This window comes from Chenopodium album, chromosome 20, assembly GCF_948465745.1.
Source record: "Chenopodium album chromosome 20, dcCheAlbu1.1, whole genome shotgun sequence".
Classification (NCBI taxonomy): Eukaryota; Viridiplantae; Streptophyta; class Magnoliopsida; order Caryophyllales; family Amaranthaceae; genus Chenopodium; species Chenopodium album.
In genome coordinates, this window is record NC_137853.1 from 22,515,944 (window position 1) to 22,522,339 (window position 6,396).

The 6,396-nt window shown below is 32.0% G+C and overlaps 1 long non-coding RNA gene across 2 annotated transcripts; it reads left to right on the forward strand.

Moving 5' to 3' along the window:
* The first annotated feature begins 471 nt into the window (after nucleotides 1-471).
* Nucleotides 472-6,125, forward strand: LOC145598699 (uncharacterized). 2 transcript variants are annotated; one of them, XR_014103598.1, is made up of 7 exons: nucleotides 472-679; nucleotides 856-995; nucleotides 1,110-1,175; nucleotides 2,384-2,498; nucleotides 3,713-3,772; nucleotides 3,925-4,027; nucleotides 5,875-6,125. It is a non-coding gene; the product is annotated as an uncharacterized LOC145598699 (long non-coding RNA). The 2 variants fall into 2 exon arrangements; XR_014103599.1 differs by lacking the exon at nucleotides 3,713-3,772.
* Nucleotides 6,126-6,396: the final 271 nt, after the last annotated feature.

Below are 6,396 nucleotides of genomic sequence, written 5' to 3' on the forward strand. Positions count from 1 at the left end.
TCTTGGGAGCTATAAGTCAAAACAAGGATCAAGACATGCATAGCTAAGGATCCAAATGCGCCACACAACAAAGTGATGAAGGCTAGAACAATGTTACCTCACACGGGGTTATAACTAAGCAAATACCAACTAAGGGTGCCAAATCCACTATAGAGAGCAACACCATCTTACCACATACCCGTGAACTAAGGCTTCATGGCGCCCTAAAAGTTCTTAACCCGGCTACCTTAGCATGTAATATCCTAGAGTCAACCAATGACCACTACTACAAATCCCTTAGTTTCTCGACGCTTTTGCCTCGACGCTGAATATAAGCCGTCAGCATAAAATTTAGGTTCCGTTTTTTCTCGACGCTTTTCTGAGTCATAATATTGTATGGACATTAAAAAGCGTCGAAAAAAATCTCATGCACGTGCCTCAATCTTATATTTCAGATAAGCATATTACGACTAACAAAAGAAAGCAGGGAAATAAAAAACACAATAAAAAATTAAAACTGCTTGCTTCCACTCGCCGCCACAGACCCATCTCTATCTCAATTTCTCCCAAAACCTAATTACTCCGGACATTCTATCATCATCCATACAATCTCATCTCCTACAACCACTTGTGATTCAGAGATTTTGGCTTAAACTTGTGGAAAAATTGTTCATCTACTTGTTATTTTTTTCAAATCCTGGTAATGTTCTCATAAATTTCCTTTTTTTTTATAATTTATGTAGTTTGATCAGTCAAATTAGGTATTTATATTGATTTATTGTTCAGAAATTATCTTGAATTATTAGTTATTGTATAGTAATCGGTCATTATTAGTATCAAATTAAGGGTTTGATTCAATTGTTGTGTTGGGTGCAGGCCAGGGGAATTGATAACATATTCGTTTGTTTATACTTCATTATTTTGGGTTGCTGGTGTAGATTTTTGTATATTTCACACTATCGCCACCCTCACCACCCACACTCGCACCGACATCAGTGCAGACCACCACATATGCCGTAAGTCCTCTTGCCTAATTGCCTTACACATCCACTAACTCTGTTTATTCCAATTATATTAAAATTGGATCTTATTCAGTTATTTTTTTTTTGGACATTGTATATTGGTGGTAGGTTGAATAAGAGGATATATTATGCCATCAAAGTAGAAAGATTTGGCGAGGATGCATGCAAATCTAGGTAAGCTTATTTGGATTTTTTTTGTCATTAATATTGATTTAACATCTTCTAATTATTTATTATAGTTTAATTTTGTTAGGAGATTTGATTATAATTAAAGGAACTGAATAATTGAAGGATTTGATTATATTTGAGAGGTTGGATTGCTGGGTTTATTGTGGCGATGTACTGATTGAATGTTAATGGTGACATTGTTAGATGCACAAGGTTCTAATGTTTTAATTGAGCAAAGGTTTGTTGCTAGTGACAAAGGACGATATGATGATCAAGAACGTAACTAAATTCAGGGATAGATTCATCAAGAATTTGGGTGGTATTCTTGTTAAACAAATTGCCAACTATAGCTGTTGGGGATGGTAAAAATTAATACTTTTGAACTACAGATTTATTTGAAGGTAGAAGATAGTTTTTAAGCTAGTTTTTTTATTTTTTTTATATTTTTTATTATTAATAGTAGTTTTTAAGCTAGTTGTTGAGGTTTTGGTATAAGTTAAATAAGATACGTAATCCTGAACCAACCTCTTGTTTACTCACTAAGTGGAAGATTTTAAATGCCATATGATCTTGATGCAGATATCAGTAAAGACGTGGGCAACAAATCATTTGTCTCTGTTTCGTGGAAAAAGAATTTGACCTGCAAAAGTTGGGTTTGATTTACCTTGGCTTATTAAGGTTCCTCTGATGAATGAGTTAGAGTAGTTAAAATGCAAGCAATCTGATCTCTAGGAAGAATTCTCAATCCTTTTGCATATTAAGTCATGGGTTTTGTAGTTACCTTATCTAATCATGTTGATATACTAAACTAGTACTAGATTCGATGGCATTGTACTTAAGAACTAAATATCCTTGTATGCATTTGATCTTTGATTTGAGTTATATCAAACTATAAAACAGAATATTATGAGGTTTTATACTTATATATGTAATGAGTTAGCTCTTTTATAATTTTAATCGGTACTCGTTTAATTTGATTTATTTCAATTTATGAGTATTTACAACTTTTTGCAGAGGAATAATTAACAAAAAATTATATAACTATTTATAATTGGATTTTTACTGTGATTGGAGCTTCATTGTTGACGTCATTTTTGTCTGATGATTTGATCTTCGTTGTGAGTTATAGCGATTTTAAGACTCCCCAAAAGATCCAAGACTTTTTTTTAGGTATTTTTTACTTTATTAATTGTATGTTTTTTTTTTTGGTACAGTTACTCAATCTGCATTTTAGTTTTCGAGCAGGAGTGATGTGATGGTGCAGGGATCAAGGTATACCTTTTTTTTAGGGATCAAGGGATTAAGGTATACCCAGGTTTATGATTTTGGGTAAGTGTTACATTATTATTGTTTCAATTGATTTTGTACTCCAATTCTTTCTGATTTGCGATTTTTAGTTTATAAAATTAATATGAATTTTTTATTTCTATTTTTTTTTCTTTGATGTGATTTATTATTGGTGATTTTTGCAACACCTGATTTTTGAGGTGAATTGTCTGAATTTTTATCATAAGCTCAAGAAAGGTTCTTATGAGTTATCTACAATGGGCACTATTACTATGATATTGATTTGCATTAATTTTGTTCAAATATTGCTTTTGTTTTAACTATATATGCTGCTTGTTTAATTTATAGTGCTTGCTTGGTCCATTGTTTCCGCTCCCTATGTTCCTATTATTGTGAACTTTTATTAATTTTGGGTTGTGTTTTTGCTTTTGTTTCGATAATATTTGTATTTTTGGGTTGATTCATGAATGGTGAAGATTTGAAAGAAGGGGGTGGTTTCTAGTTATTTTCTTAAAGTCTTAGGTGTGGTTTCTTTTTGAATAGAATCATTGTAATTGGTATTCGTATATATTACAAATTCAATTTCCACTACTAAAAAATGCTTGTATTCTCGACGCTTTACCTTCGACACTATGGAAGACCGTCATAGTTAAATTAAGAGTTCCGTGTTTTGTCGACGCTTTTAAGCGTCCTTTGACTTTCTCGTCTATTTTCTGCGTCGAGAAACATAATCACATGCCCTACACGTGATAATACGTTGCAGCTTAGGGTTATCGCTTTTCAATCTTACTATTTTCAACTGCCGCCCCTCTCATCTTCTCTATTCTCTCTCTCGCTCTAGTCACTACTCAACTTCTTCTCATTCTTTGCTTCAAAATTCAAGATCTACTTACAAAAATTAATGAATTTTTCTGTCTTCACAAGATTTGTACTTCTCAAGGAATTTCAAGCAAGTGCAATTTTTTTTTTCCACATCTCGATTTTCGATTCTAATTGTTGAAGTCGATCGACAATCCATTTTTGTTTGTCTTCTAATTTATGTATTTTACTCTTAGCTTCACTCGTTTTGATTTGTTTTCTGGTAAGATTCTTTAATTTCATGTTTTGATTTTGCTATTTTAAAGGTTTTCTCTAATTTCTGTTTATCTAGGTTTCATTGATTTTATATCAGTTTACAATGCCCAGAAATAAATACATGTTAATTGTTCGAATTCAATTTCAAAGTCTAAGGTTTGTATAACCAATTTCTTTGTCAGAAATATTCTTCACAGCTTTAAGCCTCCATTGCTGTTTAAGAGGTTGGACTATAGAGATGGGTAATTGACTTTCTTTGTCAGAGATATCTTGTTGATTTTATTATGAATTATTCATTCTTAGCTTTTATATACGTACCTTGCTATCAATATTAATGATCTGGTTTCTTTGTTTATGTATGATCTTTATCTAAAATTCCCTTCTGTTGGACTAGATTTGAGGCTAGACACCAGCTATTGGTGAAGCAATTGAATTAGGAGCAGCTATATATAGACCATCTATCTAGAATCGGCCAGCAAAAAATCCATGATTACGAGGTAGATTATTGTCTTACACCTAATATATTCCTGGCCTATCGCTCATTGATTTCTAATATTCAGGCAGCTATGAATTTTGAAACTTTAAGCTCCTATATTGGTTATCATAATCCTAGTAGTAGTACTACTAATACAATTATTACTTATTTGTTATTGTGTGATTGTGTGTATGGCTGATTAGATGTGCATGATTTTATGTATATTAGAATAGGATAAAGTAAGATTTGTCTGTTATCTTTATTTCACAACATCTTTTAAACTTTTAATGCCCTATTTTAATGGTCTGTAGCTTTTTATCTGTTATTAGATTAGATGTGCATGCTCTTATACTAGTGGTGTTGTAGGTATGATAAACATAATGTTAGTGTTAATCTTTAATCTATTATTATAATCAGAGGTTGACATAGAAATTTAGTGACTTCTTGAATGCAGCTCTTTTCAGTCACATTCTTAGTTCTTAAGAAGGTAGGATATTAATCAATATTACTTCTAACCTTCTGAGCATGGAGTATTATAGTAACGATTATAGTATCAATATGACCTTCTGACCTAGTCCTAAGGCAATTTTGGACTTTGGCTTCTTACATGTGAAAGGAATTTGGTAGTTAAAGTAGCAAGCAAGTCAAATTAACTTGGATTTAGGTGATTTATATACGCTTTACTTTCACAATGGAAATAGTTCTTAATAGAAAATTATGTCCTCGGACATCAGATTACTGATGCAGCACTCCGTATCTTTTAAAGATGTTCCCCAGAAGCTGAAGAACATAACTCGTGTTTGCAACGCCTTTGGGAATTATCTTGAATGCCATTTTTTCTCTTTATTGCTTGTTACCAGCTTGGACTTCTCGTTTGTGAGAAGAACAGGTAATAGAGTTGCACATTTGCTTGCAAACTCTAGTAGTGACTTTGAGGATGTGAGGGTGTGGTCTGATGAGGTCCCCCCCATGGTTTTTGTTGTTGTTGCTTTGGAGGCTTCCTAAATTATAATATCAGTTGCTTCCTGTCAAAAGAAAAAAAAAAAAAAAGATATTCCCCCCATAGCAGTCTCATGCTTAATTATGTGAGCGGGTTTTATCAATATAAACCTGATAGGAGTATCCTTTGTGAAATTGGTCTTTTCTTTATTTGTTTTTTTTTTTTTGTTGAAATTGGTCTATTGTTGCTCTCATTGCACACCTTGGGTTGGTTGTTTCCACTAGCACTGTTCCATGGACTTTGCCTAAGATACTTATTAGAAAGACTAAAGATTGCTCGTGTAATCTTGAATATACTTGATTTGAACCTTGTTGGATTGCCATTATGCCCGAGATTTGCTTCAAATTTCTGATTAATTCACTAAGGTTTTTTTACTCTTTACCTGTTAATTGTAGTACATTTTAGTCAAGAATGATGCAGTGTTCATGTTCAGAAAATTGAAATTAAATGTCAGATATTATGAGGAATTCTTTTATGTTGCAAATGTGTCTTGTAACTCTGTAAGAGTTGCCTATGAAATTGAAGAGGTAGTTGGTGGTGGTGGCGGCTACTGCTGGTGCTGTGTGGTTAAGGAAGGAGCAAGAGGTGGAGAAGTGTCACCCCGAGAGTAAAATTTTATACCAACCTTGGGAAAATACAAGTATACCAGTACAACTCCGAATATGAGCATTAGTACTCTGTCCACCCTTTGGGTAATGTAACCTTAATACTAGCGTAACATAAAAAAATAAAAAAAAGATGTTCATTTATATTTCTATATTTAACTTACAATTCTATGTTTAAATAATATACAACATGTTGAATCTTGAGTCTATTGTGTAATGTACTAATTTATACTCTTTTTTTTTTTTTTTTTTTTTTTTTTGAAGATTGGAAAAGGCAATGTAGGTGCAACAAGAGAATAGGTCGGGACACTTGAGCATCAACAAGCAACTATATCGTCTATAAGGCCATCATCTATCTATTTTGGTTTTTAGTCTCATGATGTATTTATTTAGGGACAAGCTACTATAATATGCGACGTTTTTTTTTTGTTTTTTTTATAAAAAATAATTGTGTTGATGTTTTCTTTTATAAATTTGGTAATAAAGTACATGCTCTTATAATTGTTGATTAATTATTTTTTTTTAATCTAGTTATATAGAATATTTGTTTATTTTTATTATAATGTTATTAATTTAATTTAATTTATGATAAATTTAAATAACTATAATGTATGTATGATGGTAATAATTTAATAAAAAGAAAAAAAGCTTAAAAACAATTCTGGACGCTTTTTATTGTATACATATTTGCACATTTTCAAATTTCAAATAGTTTCCCGCCATACCATAGGTTGACACGAATAAACGCAAGACAACAAAAAGCGTCGCTAAATTTGAGTATGTGGA